This window comes from Nyctereutes procyonoides, unplaced genomic scaffold (genome assembly GCF_905146905.1).
Source record: "Nyctereutes procyonoides isolate TBG_1078 unplaced genomic scaffold, NYPRO_anot_genome, whole genome shotgun sequence".
NCBI classification, from domain to species: Eukaryota; Metazoa; Chordata; class Mammalia; order Carnivora; family Canidae; genus Nyctereutes; species Nyctereutes procyonoides.
Window position 1 is genome coordinate 39,066,864 of NW_026575142.1, and position 18,127 is coordinate 39,084,990.

Below are 18,127 nucleotides of genomic sequence, written 5' to 3' on the forward strand. Positions count from 1 at the left end.
AGACGAAGACCAAGGTGGAGGTAAGAAGTGGTCAACTTCTAGATGTATTAGGAAGGCAGAGCTCATAAGATTCTTCTGAATGAAATACGAGGAGCGAGGAAGATCAAAACTGACTGTGAAACACTTGACATGAATGACTTGCAGAGTAGCTGCCACTCATCGTGACCGGAGGATGGCAGAGGGAGCCCGGGGCTGGGGGGAGGGGCGAAGATTGGGTGTGTGGCGCTGTCTGAGTCAAACTGCCTACCCAACATCGAAGGGGAAGGGTCACATCGATTTCAGAGACAGAGAAGGGCTTCCCAAGGTAGAGGCAGAAGTCTTCAGGTTCTCTGCGCATAGATAATTATGTGTCTTAGACCAAATGTGTGGCCGAGAATATAGGAGTTCCGGGATGCAGGGACCTCGAGCATTCTAAGTCAGAGGGACAAGGAGGGACCAGCAAAGGACCCCGAGTGGGAAAGGATGACCATGACATGACAGAGTCCTGGAGCCGAAAGGGGACTGTCTGAGGAACAGGGGGGACAGCTGTGCCCTGTGCCGCTGGGTCAGGTGCAAGGCAGGCTGTGCATGCATGCTGGGTGAAGGGCCGCACTCCGGGTCGGAAGGTCTGCATGAGAGCCTGGGTGCACCTGGCTATGTGTGCGCAGGAGTAAGTGCACACTCCCTGAAAACACAGAGGTGGCCCATGTCGCTGGGCCCCACTCAGGCGCTTGCTGGGACAGCCAGGTATCTATTCCTCCTGCACCCCTCAGGGGGAAGATTGCCAACTCTTGCCAAAGTCATGTGCCACTTTCTGGGAAGCCCCGAAGATGCTACTTGTGACTCTCCATGTTCTCTGCCCTGCAGCAGTGACCAGGAAAGCAGGGGGTCCCCGCGGAAGTGCCACCAGGTTAGAGCAGCTCTGGGTGTTACTCTGACACGAGGAGGAAGTGGCTTTGGCAAGCCAGCTGGAAGGAACCCCCGGGGCCTGCCTGGGCGCAGAGACAGACCAAGGTTGGGTGTCTGTCACCTTGGCAAATTCGCCCTGTCCTGCCCGGTCCTATTCTCACAGGGTTACCGTGGCAGGTAGAAAGGAGGGAGAGCGTGGAAAACCCTGGACACAGAGCCACGGCCAGTCGCAGCTGGTCCCTCAGAATATTTAAAGTCCATGCCATGTGGGTTAATGTAATAACTGGGCCTTTGAGTCATTGGCTCAGTGGGCGGGTCTGACGCAGATGTCCTTTCTTCCCCGTCCAGCGACCCCTAGCCTGAGGGACCGTCACACTGCCTCACGGGAGCAGCTGAGTGATCGTTCCTGTGTCTCCCCCAGGAGGCTCAGCCCGTCGCCCAGGCTCACTCACCAGCGGAGCTCCTGCACCTCCCGTGTGGACACGTCTCCCCATCCTTCCCTCATGTCTCACACCTGTTACTGGCAGCCCTCGCGCCAGCTCCCTGTTGCTTGCACGCACACTCACACGCGTGCATGCACAGTGAGCACCAGTAACGCCCCAGGACGCGCCCCATCAGCGAGCTCGCCATTGTCCTCTGCTGGAGTTGACTGGCCCTGTGGGACGGGGGGGGGGGGGTGCTGGGAGGGCTGTCAGTCCCCCGCTCCTTGACAGAGGGGTCGAGAGGCCCCCCCCATTATGGTGAGTCGGGTTCGAATGCTTCCTGTCTGTGCTGGTGCCGGTGACCCCAATCTTGGGCCGCCCAGCCTGTGAGTCCAAGCAGTGAGCTCGCTGCTGGCGTGAGACAGGCAAGCAGGTGGCTCCTTGGCCTTGCTGTCTGCACACTGGGCTTCCTCTGAAGTGTCCGGCCACATCCCTTCTATCTGAACAATGAAGGGAAGGGAGGCTCATGTCTGTCGGTGGCCCTCGCTTCCAAAGGGAACATAGGGAACGAAGTCACATCACCTTCACATCAAAGGTGAACAACCTCTGGGCACCCAGGGCCCGGGCCTCATGCCGTGGTGACATGGGCCGACTGCAGAGCAGTGGAGCAGGAGCCCGGTGCCAGGAGATTCCGGGGGCACTGCAGGGAAGCCCACTTACAACATCGCACACGAGGGAAGCTGGCGCGGCCTTCACTTACTCATTCATGGCTGTTCATGCGTGGGCCACACTCCGTTCAGTGGAGGCCACACACTCAGTGTTGCAGCAGCCATGCAGCACAGGGGAGGGGGCGAGGCAGAGGGGCATGGTGGGAGCAGAGGACGCAGGACACCCGATGCCCAGGGATGGCCACCAGCTGCCCATGAGGACAGTAAGCCAGGTGACTTGTGTGTGATGCAGCCCTGCCCAGCCATGCTCCGTCACTCAGGCCACATCACCCAGAGCTCAAGTCACCTAGGCCGCCAGACCATCTCCAAGCCCTGTACCGGCTGCTGCTGGCTGGTCCCCAGGACCTCTGGATGTCGGCATGCAGGAGCACCGCCAGCTATATTTGTGTACCTGCAGTTTGGTTCAGGGACCATTAGAAGTACAGGTGTGAGAGTGAAGAATCCACATGGCAAAGTGCGTCCACAGGTGCACACGGATATGCATGCACGCACATTCTTATTCTTCTAAATAACACCAGCCAATCTCCTGCCTCGCAGGGGGACTGTGGGGACCCTTGAGCTAACATGTCCGAGGAGCTTAATATTCTGAGGATGAAAGGATTCATATGAACATGAGATATTATCAAAGCTAAACATATTTTAAAGCCTGGGGACTCCAACTGAGTTTTTCTTTCTTGGAGGCCTGCTGCATAGTTTAAATGGCTCCAATGCGACTTTGAAGTTTTATTAAAGATTATTACAAGATCAAACGCATAAAATCCTAATGCATAGAGATAGTAGATCGAAGGGCAGGCTTTGGCCAAGCCACACTGATGCGACATTGTTTTGATTACTACAGATCCTTTTACAAACTAATTTTATCTTTTTAATTTTAAAAACTGAGATAACTACCAAGAGTAGAAAAATAAAATCCCACATTCCTACCCTACCATCCATACTTTGCTGCTGACATTTGTGTATGCTTTGATTATGCTCTATTTAAAGATCTGAAATATCAAAGATATAGCTAACATCACTGTTAGCCACCACCCCAGGAGATGTCCTCTGTACCCCGACTTCTGTGCTAATGATCCAGCATCATTAGAAAGAAAAAAGTAGCTCTTCTTGTTTGTATACTCATAGATAATATATTGCATTTCCAAAATTGCATACTATTTTGTGTCTACTATTATTTGTGAGGACATGAGGTTGTATTTATTCATGTCCATTTTGCTGTTTTGCTTTATATTTTGTTTCTGGGATATGTCTATACTGATACGGAGAGATATATCTTGCGGTTGAGCCCTTGCATTACAACTGGTACCATGTTATTTATTCTCTCTCCAGCAGATAGACATTTGGTTTGTCCCCAAACTTGGAGTGTTACAACCCGTGCCCAATAAACTATCCTGTGGCTATCTCCTGGTGAGCATGTGCAATAATTCATCTAGTTTACCCATCCAGAGGTGGAATTGCTTGTTTACGGGATATGCACATTGTTTATTTTTCAGCAAGCTCATGTACTACCCTACAATCACTGAGCTAGCCAGACGCCCCGCCAACGGAGCAGGAAAGGCCAGATCCCATGTTTTCTGGCCAACGCAGTACTCCACTGCACTTCTGCTCTTTGCCCATATCTTTTTTAGAAAGAAAAAAAGCCCTTCCTTGCTGTTTTAATGTTCATTTCCCTGGTTATTCCTGAAGGTGAGCATCTTGTCAGTTAGGATATACATTCACATTTCTTCTGTGAGTTAGCTCTTCCTTTAGTTATTGATTCCTAAAAGTTCCTCCTTTCTTATACATATATCTCTCTTGCTCACTACATAGACTGAAATTATTCTCACAGGGTGCGTGGGTGGCTTAGTGGTTGGGTGCCTTCCTTTGGGTCAGGTCATGATCCCAGGGTCCTGGGATTGAGTCCCACATCAGGATCCCCACATGGAGCCTGCTTCTCCCTCTGCCTGTGTCCCTGCCTCTGTCTCTGTGTCTCTCATAAATAAACAAAGTCTTAAGAAAAAACCCCACTCTTTCCCACATTGTTATTTGTATTTTAAGCATTTGAGGTGTCTTTTAAGATACCAGAGTTTTTATATTTTGAAATAATCACATTTACTTACATTTTTTTATTGCTTGAGGTTGTTCTTGTGTGGTTTAAATAATTAGAACAAACCACAGAAGAATAACTTCATAACTGCTAGGACAGAGAAGGATCTCCTAGGGTTCTTTTTTACATTAGGTTCTTCTTCCAACTGGACTTATTGGTGGATTGTGTAAATAGGAATCTAATTTCATTTTACTTTATTTTTCTAAATGGACTGTTGATGGTCTTGAGTGCATTCATAGAATAGTCTCTTTCCCACCGGCTCATGGTGCTAGTTCCAGTGGGCACAGCTTCCTCACTGGACACCTTTTGGGTCCTCCCCATGAGACCACACGGTTCCTGACAGCCCTTTCCTGCAGCTCCTTCACATTAGGCCTGGGACTTGCAATACCAGTTCTGACTGTCCAGAAGCATCTTATCCCTCTTATCTTCAAAAGCACCTTTAACTTTCCATACAAACTTCTGAATTAATTTGTAAGCTTTCCCAAAACTATTTCTGCAGGGCTTTTTTTTGTATATTTTTTTATTGAGCTCAATTTGCCAACATATAGCATAACACCCGGTGCTCATCCCATCAAACGCCCCCCTCAGTGCCCATCACCCAGTGACCCCATCCCCCTGCCCACCTCCCCTTCCACTACCCCTTGTTCATTTTCCAGAATTAGGAGTCTCTCATGGTTTGTCTCCCTGTCTGATTTTTCCCACTCAGTTCCCCTCCTCTCCCCTTTAATACCTTTCACTATTTCTTATATTCCCCATATGAATGAAGCCATATGATGATTGTCCTCCTCCAGTTGACTTACTTCACTCAGCATAATACACTCCAGTTCCATCCACGTTGAAGCAAATGGTGGGTATCCGTCCTTTCTGATGGCTGAGGAATATTCCATTGTATACAGACCACATCTTCTTTATCCATCATCTGTCGATGGATACTGAGGCTCCTTCCACCATATGGCTATTGTGGACATTGCTGCTATAAACATTGGGGTGCAGGTGTCTAGGTTTTCCACTGGATCTGTATCTTTGGTCTGCAGGGCTCTTAACTGAAATTGTTTTAAATTTGCAGACATGTTTGGGAGGAATTGATGTGGCTACAATCCTGGGTCTCCTTATCTAGGAAGATGACAGTCTCTGCTTTCATTGGCATCATCTTTTTGTGACAGGACTTGGTCTCTTTAGCTCATGGGTTCTTGGTCATGCCACTTTGAAGAATGAAGAGGTAGAGCAGACAAAGAGTGGGGGGCAGCAAAGTCCACTGAGCAAGACTATAGAGCCCCCAGGGAGGAAGGAGGGCCATAGAGGGCTGCCCCAGTGTTTCCTAGTTTAGGGGTTTTTTGAGGTCCTTTGCAGAACTCCCTTAAGCAGTTAGGGTGTGCTGAGTCGTGCCAATCAGGGCTTTGGTCTCCATCTGCCTACCTATTAGGTTAATGTCCATGTGCTCAGGGTCTTTTTTTTTTTTTTTTTTTTTTTTTTTTTTGCTGACATCTGGGTGCTTAGGTCTTGCCCTTGACACTGACAAATGTCTTGTGGTTATTTGTCTTACTTTAGGACATTCTGTAGAAGTCATTTCTGCAAAGGCTATCAAACAGAATTCTAGTGCGGTCCTAAGCTGCAAAACACGATGTCAGGGCTGTTTTATCTTAGCTGTCCTGGCTCCACATTTTTTTCTGGGGATCCTGGCCCTGACTCCCTAAGTATCCAACTAACTCTTAATATTTCTGTGTGCAGTTTTTCTTTGTTTGTTTGTTTTTTGTAATTGGAGAATGAACACCTGGTGTTCATTCTGATTTTAAATAGGATGCTTCTAATATTCCACTGCAGTGTGATGGTCGTTTTAGGTTTTTTTTTTTTTTTTTTGCAGTTACTCTTTCCGTGTCAAATGCAGCCTCTCCATCCCTGGTTGGTTAAGGCTTGTTTGTCTCTTGATGAATGGCTGTTGACATTTATTTTATTTTATTTATTTATTCATGAGAGACACACAGAGAGAGGCAGAGACATAGGCAGAGGGAGAAGCAGGCTCCATGCAGGGAGCCCGATGTGGGACTCGATCCCAGAACCTCGGGATCACATCCTGAGCTGAAGACAGATGCTCTACACTGAGCCACCCGGGCATCCCTGGCTTTTGACTTTTGTGAAGCTTTTTTTTTCTGTGTCTAAGATAAGAGAACGACCCATTTCCCCTTTAGTCTACTAATGTGGCAAGTTATATTGGAATTTATCTTTCTATATTCATTTAAATTATTTTTTCCTTTTTTACCCAAATGGTAAATATGACATTTCAAAAATTTGGTGGACAAAAAGAAACAACAAAAGCTGATAGCAAAATACCTCACCTTCCTGCTACTCCCTGCCCACCCCCTTTCTTATTCTAGAAAAACAGTCACTTTTAAGTTTGTATTATTCATGGTGAGATATCTATCTCCTTGTTTCTCAGCAAGAAGGGAGTTCATACTTGCTTTCTTGGTCTGTGGCAGGACAGAAACCCGAGGCTTCATTCATCATGCTCTGCTGTTGAGCAGCCTATGTCCTGGGTCCCAGGCTCTCTGTTTCTTGGTTCTTGATGTCTTGAGGACAGGGCACAGGGTGTCACTAGGGCAGTCCTCACTCTGGGGCTGGTCAGGTGTCCCTTGCACTGACGACCTTGTGGGGAAGGCATGTGACTGTAGCACCCCAGCCCTCTGTGCTCTCAGCCTCCACCCTGCCCTCAGTTACTCTGTCTGTTACCCTCAGATTTCAGTGACTAGTAGGAGCAGTGCCTTTGAAATTTATTCGTTTTTAGTGTCAAATAACTGCATTTAACCCCTGAAACTAGTTAGTCTTTGGATGGGTATAGAATTCCAGGTTGAAAATCACTGAATTTTGAATGACCTACTAAATTGTTCTCAACCTTTCAATGTTGGTGAAGAGAAATGTGAAGTGATCTTTTATTTCTTGACTTTTAAATATGAGATAATTTTTATTTTCTTATTTTTATTTTTTTAAAAAGATTTTATTTATTCATGAAAGACACACAGAGAGAGGCAGAGACACAAGCGGAGGGAGAAGCAGACTCCCTGCGGGGAACCGGATGTGGGACTCGATCCCAGGACCCTGGGAACACAACCTAAGCTGAAGGTCAACCACAGACTCTCAACCACTGAGCCACCAGGTGTCCCTATGAGCTAATTTTTATTTATTTATTATTTATTTATTTATTTATTTATTTATTTATTTATTTATTTAATTTTTTAAAAAAGATTTTTTAAATTTTTATTTATTTATGATAGTCACAGGCACAGAGAGAGAGAGAGAGAGGCAGAGACACAGGCAGAGGGAGAAGCAGGCTCCATGCACTGGGAGCCCGACGTGGGATTCGATCCCGGGTCTCCAGGATCACGCCCTGGGCCAAAGGCAGGCACCAGACCGCTGCGCCACCCAGGGATCCCAGGAGCTAATTTTTAAATCAACTTCTGATTTATATGTTTTTTTTCAGAACACTCCTTATTCCCTGAAGTAATGAGATTTACTTTTTGGTGAATCTTTTTTTATTCAATTTCCTAGGCTCACATGAGAACTTTCTAAACTGTGGACAGTGTTTTTTTGTTTTTTTTTTTTTGTTTTTTTTTTAATCTTTTTGAAATCCTAGCAACTCCATATTGGACTCATGTACCACCCTTCACATTTCATTTGTTCATCCAACTTATTTTTTTTTTTGTCATTTTTTCCCCTGCTTGTTAGGGGTTATTCTGTGACCTCTCTCATACCCTCCTATTCATATGATATTTCTGCTTTGAATATATACTTTTCAAGAGCCTGCTCTTCTTTGATTGTTCCTTTTTCATGGCATCCTGTTCTTGTTTATGGATGAAATATCACTATGTTTTTTTCAGGATAGCCTTGTCTTTACTCTCCTGTCTTGCTTTGAAAGTTGTCTTGTTCTTTTCATTTCACATACTTCCTCTGACTTTCCCCCTTTACTAAGGCCTCTCTCTTGCATGCTAGGAGTTCTGTCAAAGAGCTGGTGCTCTCTGGATATTGGTTCCTTGTCACCAAGGAGACACAGAAGTGATGACTAGATTCACTGTCAAGCAGGACAACATGATTTTTTCCATTTCCGGTATCCAAATACCATTTGGAGAGGGTTTCTCCCCACATTTGGGGCTCATAGATGCCCCTATGAAGCATCCTCCACTCCTTACTTAGGGGCACACTCTGGGCTGCTCAGATCCAGAAAGCTGGAAATGAGTACACAGAGTGGGATCCCCTTGGTTCTAACAGTGAATTTCGTTTTCCCTTTCTATTTTCAGACCAGGATTGGGGTACTTTCCTGCCCTCTCCTTCTCTGCTGTAGGAATTCAGCTGCAGTTTTCGCTTATTTTATCAGCCAGCACCCTCTATATTTATTTCAAAGTATTTACTCCCTTGATTTGTCTTTTCCCATCACTTTGTCCCTCATGGGGAGGTACACTTTTCAGAACTTTATTTGTTCTTTAATGGAGATGCAGAAAGGAGAGAAAATAAAAATGTGTGGCTTAGTCATGAAGTTTGCCAGAAGCATTCATAGATTTTTCTAATTTTTAACCATTCTTTGATTCCTCTTGTGAACTCCTACTGATGATGGTGTATATTTATTACATGGTTGAATCCAATTTGCCAATATCTCATAAGGATTTTTTGTATCTATTTCAAAAGAGAATTTATGGGGCACCTGGGTGGCTCAGTCAAACGTCTGCCTTCATCTCAGGTCATGATCTCCGGATCTTGGGATTGAGCCCCACATCTGGCTCCCTGCTCAGCAAGGAGTCTGCTTCTCTCTCTCTCTCTCTCTGCCCCTCCCCACTGTTCATTCTCTTTCTCTCTTTCAAATAAATAAATAAAATATCCCAAAAAGAGAGATAGAATATACTTTTTCTTATAATCCTTTATAAATTGAAAATCAAGTTCTTTCCATATTTATATTTGTAAATTCCTTCCTTGATAGTGAGGAACCTGTTTCCCATGATCCTCAATATGTTCATGTCCTTGATCATTCTTCTTTATATGAAACCAACACAATAGCCCAATGCAGGTGCCTCCTTTCCCACTCCCTCCCAAGCCCTCCCCCCAGCAGCTGTCTTCCATGTCACACTCCTAATTGCACCAGACCAACAACTCTGCTCCAAAATAGAAGCCAACCTGGCTTGGCTCCACCAATTGGCTTTTTGACTAAATTGTATACAAAAGCAGAAAGGTTGCCCAAATTTCTTTAAGAAAAGGAAGTAGAAGTAATTGAGCCACTTACCTCAAAAGTTATAAAGATTAAGACAGGTAGGAAATTTCTCCAAAGTCTTGCATATAACAGTATATTCGATATAATTATAAGCTGGCACAGGCCCTCTGCATTCTGCATTCTGATGCTCCTTGCAAGAGGTATCGTAAAAACAATGAGTCAGGAAAAGAGCAAGATTTATTGTTGGGGATAGGAAACAAATAAATATATGCATATTCAGTATATATATTTTATATAGATATATTATTATACAACACATAAAATATTACTATTATAATTATTAGTTATTATTATGATAGAGTATATATATATATATATATATATATATATATATATATATATATAAAACCATAGTTCCTGAACAAACTCAAATATGGCCCTCCCCCATTTCCGGTGTGAGCAAGCAGCATGACTTTACCAACAATGGATGACGCACCCTCCACTTGCTTTCATCCCTGGATCGCTGAGCACTGATTCCACTATGGTTATAGCAAACAATAGTTATGTCTCTGTTTTCTCAGTGCTCTCAGTTTTAAAATTGGGAATTGGCTGAGAGTTGGCTATTATTATGCAAATTTACACTTTAATTGCATATTATAGTCCTACCAGACTAAAACCAATCTATTTCTTAGGGTGCTCAGCCACTGGAAATATTTTTTCCTAAACACTTTTATCATTTTGGATCAGATTGCAATTTATTTTTTATCCTTCTGTTTCTTTTGGAGTTAGGTCTGTGTTTTGTTTTAATAATGCTCTAGTTGTTATGCATAAATTGTAAGCACTCTAAAAATGTAATTTAATTCATCCTCATGAGAGCCTGTGAATTGGTAGAAAAAAACATTTTAATGACTTTTATTTTTTTATTTTTATTAAAAAATATAGCAAGTCCATTATTAAACTTTTGTATACAAAAAAATACAAAGAAAAATTAAAATCATTTTCCCCTTCTACCCAGAGATAACCAATTTAAATAATTTGATATATAACTTTATCTTTTTTAATATAAGCATACACTTTATACAATTTAGACTATGCCATAAACACACTTTGCTCTCTTCACTAATTATTATAAAATTAGTATTTGCTATGCCTATGAATATTAGTTTAAAATTATAAATAAGCAGAACATTTTCCTCTGTCGCTAGAATAATCCTGTTCTTGAGTGTTTGCCTTACTGATCAATTGTCCTACTGATCAATATCATAGAGGGAAGCATGCATTTTACATGTTTGTGTACCCATTTATTATGTTTTTCATTATTTCTTAGAAAAGGATCTGAGAGGGAATTGCTTTGTGGCCCTGTGCAGGCATCTCTCTATTCTGTTTCTCTGTGCCTGCTAGGTGTCCAGACACATCACAAGCCCAGGAAATGTTTGCCTGATGAACAAGTGACTGAATGAGCAGGAATCAGAAAATCCAAATCTGAGATTCTTTAAAATCTCTCTATACCATCAAACCGTTCTCATGAATGATGTCTCCAAATTGCACTCTCCCTATAGGTGGTATCAACCAAGACAGCTTGACACAGAAAGACTTCTCCTGCCCACATACCATGGTCATGGCAGGTTGACATTTTCCCTGACTACTGTCGTCCACAAAGAGCCTGAGACGAAGGTGACTGCATCTCAAGTGTGCCTCTATCCTTGGCTGGGGAAGGTGGTCTTGCCATTTGTTGGTAGGATCTGAGGCTCCACCCACATGGGACACACACCACTCACACCTGTGCACAGTAGACATCTCGTCCACACTTACCTTGGAGAAGGAGTGCTCCAAGGATAAAATCAGGAAAGATTTTATTACGATGCTAATTATTACCAGAAAGTGAATGGCCTTTGGTAGTACTGATTTTTATTTTAAAATCATTAATAAATTGATTGGCAAAAAATGTATTCATTAAGCATTTAGAGTTCCCTAGATAGAAGTGAGAATAGACACTGTTTCATGTGTTTTAGCCTTATTGTTCATGACTGTTGGACCTTGTATGTTCTCCCTGTATCTTAGGAATAGTACTATTAACAATAGTAACAATATTGACAAGTAAATAGTAACAATTTATAACAAATGACAAATATTAACAATGACAAACAAGTCATGAAGAGCTCACATTACTGCAGAGCACTTAAAATGCTGGACACCGTTCCACAGAGGTGTCAGCATTACCGATTGATGTGTATGAGTTCTTGTATATTTAAATCATAAATTCTTTATCGAACATATAGCAAATATTCACCTAAGATGTTTTGGTCCTTTGATTTTGCCTGTGATGTTGACAATATGATGAAAAACTGCTATATCTAATCAAATCAATTAATTTTCACTCATGTATTTTCCTCTTTGGCTCTTCCAGTAATAAATTTTCCCCATCTTTAGATTAAATGTTGTTATTTTAAAAATCTTTGAAAATACTGTCTCATGTATAAATAAACTCACATTCAACTTCAGAATTTACTGTTTCTGTCTATTTGGGATTCTACTGCATGCACAGTGTGAAGTGACAATCTGTGGAGATTTTTCTGAACAACTAAAATATGTAAGCAAGTGATACAATATGTATGCAAAACAATATAGCAAATGATCATGACTTTCTCCATGATTTGTAATGAGTCCTTTCCTGTGTGCTCTCCGAGTGCACTGATCTGATGTGCGTGCACTATTATCAGATGGAAGCGTGTCACCTTTGAGGGCAGTTGAAAAATGGGAAGGGACGAGTCCATGCAAGCCTTTGTCAGCTAGGTGAAAGTGATTTGTCTTCATTTCAAGATCAACAGCACATCACAGGGGCTTTCCAGGGAACTGGATGGGACCAGAGGGGGAGGATGCAATGAACAGTTGTGAAGTAGATCACATGGACGAATGAACATATAAATGAATTTGCTTGCAGACAAATGTAAAAATGCTGTGGTAGCTCATCGTATGGTCTTAAAGGATACAAAAACATTTTCCGATAAGAGGGAGAGTATTTTGAAACCAAGGGTGTTATCTAGGATTGCAGGTGAGAGATGATCCTTCTCTCTCTCTCTCTCTCTCTCTCTCTCTCACACACACACACACACACACACACACACACACACACACACACAATTTCACTACCAGGATGATGGTTTGTGAGCATTTGATAGACAACTTCTTTACATTTGGGAGTATAAGGTTGGGGGAAATCGTGTGTTGAGGGTGATCGATGGGGGTTCTTATGGATAGAGACCTCCTTACACTCTTCCCATCGGCCCAACTCTTCTGCTGCAGGGCTCATCCAGGCTTTGTGAGAGGACTGCTCTCTCCTGAGGATCACAAGGGATTCAATGAAGTTTCACACTCACAGGGCTGTAATGATTTTGTAAGAATCTGGGTCTTTGCATTCGATTTTTTTTCCCTTTTTATTTTTTATTTATTTATTTTTTTAATAAATTAATTTTTATTGGTGTTCAATTTACCAACATACAGAATAACACCCAGTGCTCATCCCGTCAAGTGTCCCCCTCCGTGCCCGTCACCCATTCACCCCCACCCCCCGCCCTCCTCCCCTTCCACCACCCCTAGTTCATTTCCCAGAGTTAGAAGTCTTTATGTTCTGTGTCCCTTCCTGATATCTCCCACACATTTCTTCTCCCTTCCCTTATATTCCCCTTCACTATTATTCATATTCCCCAAATGAGTGAGAACATACACTGTTTGTCCTTCTCCGATTGACTTACTTCACTCAGCATAATACCCTCCAGTTCCATCCACGTTGAAGCAAATGGTGGGTATTTGTCGTTTCTAATGGCTGAGTAATATTCCATTGTATACATAGACCACATCTTCTTTATCCATTCATCTTTCGATGGGCACCGAGGCTCCTTCCACAGTTTGGCTATTAATAAGGCAGGAAACAACAAATGTTGGAGAGGATGCGGAGAAAAGGGAACACTCTTGCATTCGATTTTGAATGGGAACCTAGGTCAGGTTAACATTCTAAAAACAGGGATCCCTGGGTGACTCAGTGGTTTAGAGCCTGCCTTCATCTCAGGTCGTGATCCCAGGGCCCTGGCATCGAGTCCCGCATCCGGCTCCCTGCAGGGAGCCTGCTTCTCCCTCTGCCTATGTCTCTGCCTCTCTCTGTGTGTGTTTCTCATGAATAAGTAAATAAATAAAAAATATATTTTTTTAAAGACAACATTCTAAAAACATCATTTGTTCTGTTGGGTGGCAGGCACAGTTAAGCAGTTTACGAGGAAAGGCAGAGTTGAAGAAGAAATTGGGACAAAAAAAAAAAAAGAAATTGGGACCAGATTGTTTTGTTTCCAGCGTGACTGTTCCAGGACTGCAAGCAGTGGGAGTAAAAGGTAGGAGGTGGGACAGGCACTGGCCAGCCAGGTGACAGGACTGGACAGGTAAGTAGATTAGGTGGTGAGGGGCATTCTGTGCCTTGTGAATCAACTGATGTTTGCCATTGAAGAGTATTGAGCTACAGGGTGTGTGAGTTGAAAAAATAGAGAGGCAACATAGAGAATAATCTTCCAGGCCAAGATAGGAACCAAAGAGACCAGTTTGGAAAAAATGTGTTACCGTGTATTCCAGGAGAAATGGCTGTCAACTCAAATAGGGTAGCATTGATGAGGATGAAGAAAAGTGAACCTGGTTCAAGAATATTGAGGAAATGGAATTCTTGAGAGTTGGTGGGTGACTTATGTGGGTGAGAGAGAGAGACAGAGAGTGTGTGTCCAGGAACACGGCTCAGGGCAGCTGGGGTGGGTGTGAGTCAGAGGACACAGAAGGGGGACAACACTGGATCTCGTGAGGGAATGGAGGTGTCACATCCAGTGTCGGCATTTCAGACTTCCAGGGGCTGGGTGGTGGTAAAATCCAGTTGTCCTGTTCTTGTCTCTCTCCCCTGAGGAAGTCCTCAGAGGGAAATGTGGACAGCTTCCCCAGTCAGACCTCACCAAGCAGCTGGCAAATGACCAGGGACTCAGTCCTTGTTTCCTTTTTCAGGGATAAGTAAACAGGAAAAGCTCAGAAGGAGTAGAAAGGTGAATTCCCAAGGACAATGGCTCTGAGTGCCTGACCCCAGGCCGTGACGTGGGCACATCCGGCCTCCATGGACGTGTGTCCTGACTGGCCAGGTTTGCCAAAACACTGGGATGCCTCCGGCCCTTCACCTATGGTCCAGAGAAAAGCCAACCACCACGCAGCATCACCTGCAGCCAGGTCCCTAAGCAGACCACGCTGGGTACCTTGGAAATAGAAAACGGAGGTTGAGAAGCCTATGTTTTTTATAGACCTTGGATAGTAGTCCTATATCTGATATGTCATTTGCAAATATCTTCTCCCATTCTGTAGGTTGTTTTTTAGTTTTGTTGACTGTTTCTTGGGCTGTGCAGAAGCTTTTTATCTTGATTAAGTGCCAATAGTTCATTTTTGCTTCTGTTTCCTTTGCCTTCATAGATGTATCTTTCAGGAAGTTGCTGTGGCCAAGTTCAAAAAGGCTGTTGCCTGTGTTCTCCTCTAGGATTTTGATGGAATCTCGTCTCACATTTAGATCTTTCATCCATTTTGAGTTTATCTTTGTGTATGGTGTAAGATAATGGTCTAGTTTCATTCTTCTGCATGTGACTGTCCAATCTTCCCAGCACCGTTTATTGAAGAGACTGTCCTTTTTCCAGTGGATAGTCTTTCCTGCTTTGTCAAATATTAGTTGACTATAGAGTTGAGGGCCCATTTCTGGGTTCTCTATTCTGTTCCATTGATCTATGTGTCTGTTTCTGTGCCACTACCACACTATCTTGATGATCACAGCTTTGTAGTACAACTTGAAATCTGGCATAGTGATGCCCCAAGCTCTGGTTTTCTTTTTCAGTATTCCCCTGGCTATTTGGGGTCTTTTCTGATTCCACACAAATCTTAAGATTATTTGTTCCAACTCTCTGAAGAAAGTCCATGGTATTTGGATATGGATTGCATTGAATGTGTAAATTGCCCTGGGTAGCATTGACATTTTCACAATATTTCTTCTTCCAAACCATGAGCATGAAATATTTTTCCATCTCTTTGTGTCTTCCTCAATTTCTTTCAGAAGTATTCTGTAGTTTTTAGGGTATAGATCCTTCACCTCTTTGGTTAGGTTTATTCCTAGGTATCTTATGCTTTTGGGTGCAATTGTAAATGGGATTGACTCCTTAATTTCTCTTTCTTCAGTCTCATTGTTAGTGTATAGAAATGCCACCGATTTCTGGGCATTGATTTTGTATCCTGCCACATTGCTGAATTGCTGTATGAGTTCTAGCAATCTTGGGGTGGAGTCTTTTGGGTTTTCTAGCTTATTAAACTCAACAGCAAAGAAACAAACAATCCAATCATGAAATGGGCAAAAGGCATGAACAGAAATTTCACCAACGAAGACATACACATGGCCAAGAAACACATGAGAAAATGCTCCACTTCACTGGCCATCAGGGAAATACAAATCAAAACCACAATGAGATACCACCTCATATTAGTGAGAATGGTGAATATTAACTAAACAGGAAACAACAAATGTTGGAGATGATGTGGAGAAAGGGGAACCCTCTTGCACTGTTGATGGGGATGTGACCTGGTGCAGCCACTCTGGAAAACAGTGTGGAGGTTCCTCAAAGAGTTAAAAATAGATCTGTCCTACGACCCAGCAATTGCATTCCTGGGGATTTATCCCAAAGATACAGATGCAGTGAAATGCCAGGACACCTGCACCCTAATGTTTATAGCAGCAACGTCTACAATAGCCAAACTGTGGAAGGAGTCTCGGTGTCCGTCGACAGATGAATGAATAAAGAAGATGTAGTCTATGTATACAATGGAATATTACTCAGCCATCAGAAAAGATGAATGCCCACCATTTGTTTCGACATGGATGGAACTGGAGGGTATTATGCTGAGTGAAGTAAGTCAATCAAAGAAGGACAACCATCATATGGCTTTACTCATATGGGGAATATAAGGAATAGTGAAAGAGATTATAAGGGAAAGGTGGGAAAATGAGTGGGAAAAATCAGACAGGGAGACAAACCATGAGAGACTCCTAGCTCTGGGAAATGAACAAGGGGTAGTGGAAGGGGAGGTGAGCGGGCAGACGGGGTGACTGGGTGACAGTGACTGAGGGGGCACTTGATGGGATGAGCATTGGGTGTTATACTATATGTTGGCAAATCTAACTCCAATAAAAAATATACAAAAAAAAAAGGGAGAGAGAAGCCTATGTCTGCTGATGCACCCAGCTCAAGGAGAGCAACAGGATCTCATACTTAGGCATAAGGAACCAGAAAGGGAACTGAATTCAGGGTCCCTTATCCTTCCCCCATGCCCCTAATGAGGTGCTGTCTCCACCCTCTGTAACACCAGCCAATGCTGTAAGCAAGAAAGTCACACTCAGAAGGGTTTGACCGATGAGTTCTTTTTTTTTTTTTTGAAGATTTTATTTATTTATTCATGAGAGACACAGAGAGAGGCAGAGACATAGGCAGAGGGAGAAGCAGGCTCCATGCAGGGAGCCTGATGTAGAACTCCATCCCAGGACCCCGGGATCACACCCTAAGCCAAAAGCAAATGCCCAACCCCTGAGCCAGCCAGGCACCCTTGATAAATGAGTTCAATGAAGGGACTTCTTGTGGATGCATAAGTAGTTAAGGTGACCAACAAGGGATTTTTTTCAATATATTTTTTAAATTTATTTATGATAGAGAGAGAGAGAGAGAGAGAGAGAGAGAGAGAGAGAGAGAGGCAGAGACACAGGCAGAGGGAGAAGCAGGCTCCATGCACCGGGAGCCCAATGTGGGATTCGATCCAGGGTCTCCAGGATCGCGCCCTGGGCCAAAGGCAGGAGCCAAACCGCCGTGCCACCCAGGGATCCCCGACCAACAAGGGATTTTAAGTCACCTGTGATACCCACTGCTGGGGCCCACTACCTGCCATCAGCCTAAAGAGGCAGGGGAAGTGTCACCTGAGACAGGTGAGAGCTGATGCCATCGAGAGGGTTACCCAGAAGGTGTTCTCAGCCCAGAGGGTTGAAGCCAGGCCAAAGCCACTGGGGCTGCAGCACAGAGAGTGGGAGAGAGTGGCCCATCGGGCTCTGTTAGGAACTCGTTCTCTGTTGATATTACCATTGACAGAAGCCCAAGAAGGAGGAGCTGGTAACTTCAGGCCTTCATCCCCTTAGAGCCCAGGCAGGATGGAGGCTGGAGGAGACTGAACCTGGAAGGGCAGATAAGGAATGACCAGCACAGGATACAGAGTTGTTGGTCCAACCAAATGTGCTGCTTTGAAAATGCACCTGCCTGGGACAGTGGCTATACCCATTCTGCCCTTCTCTGGTGCCAAGGCTGCCTGAGGGTCCTCTTTCCAATGGAGAGGGGGACATGGAGAGAGAACAGAGCCAGTGAATCAGACTATAAGGGTGATGGATGGAGTTAGAAAGGAAAGCAACGTGAAGGAAGAGGCTAGAGGCGGGCAGGCGCTGCCCTTGGTGCTGAGTGTCCCTCCAACCATCACCTCTGCACCACCTGCACCGTGGCATGGGAAGCAAGCTTGCTTGCCGGAGGGCCCCCCAAGTGCCAGTGCATAAGCAGGCTTTGAGTCTTTATTGGCCATTTCCAAAGTATTATCAGACAGACGCCTGTATCGAGACCGGCTGTGTGTCATATTGATCTGTTGTCATGGGGACAGGCACTGAATTCTCCCTAAAGAGAATGAAACTACTGCTTAGAGTTCTGCAAGTGACCTGAGTCACATTCTAGCAAGATGGTGG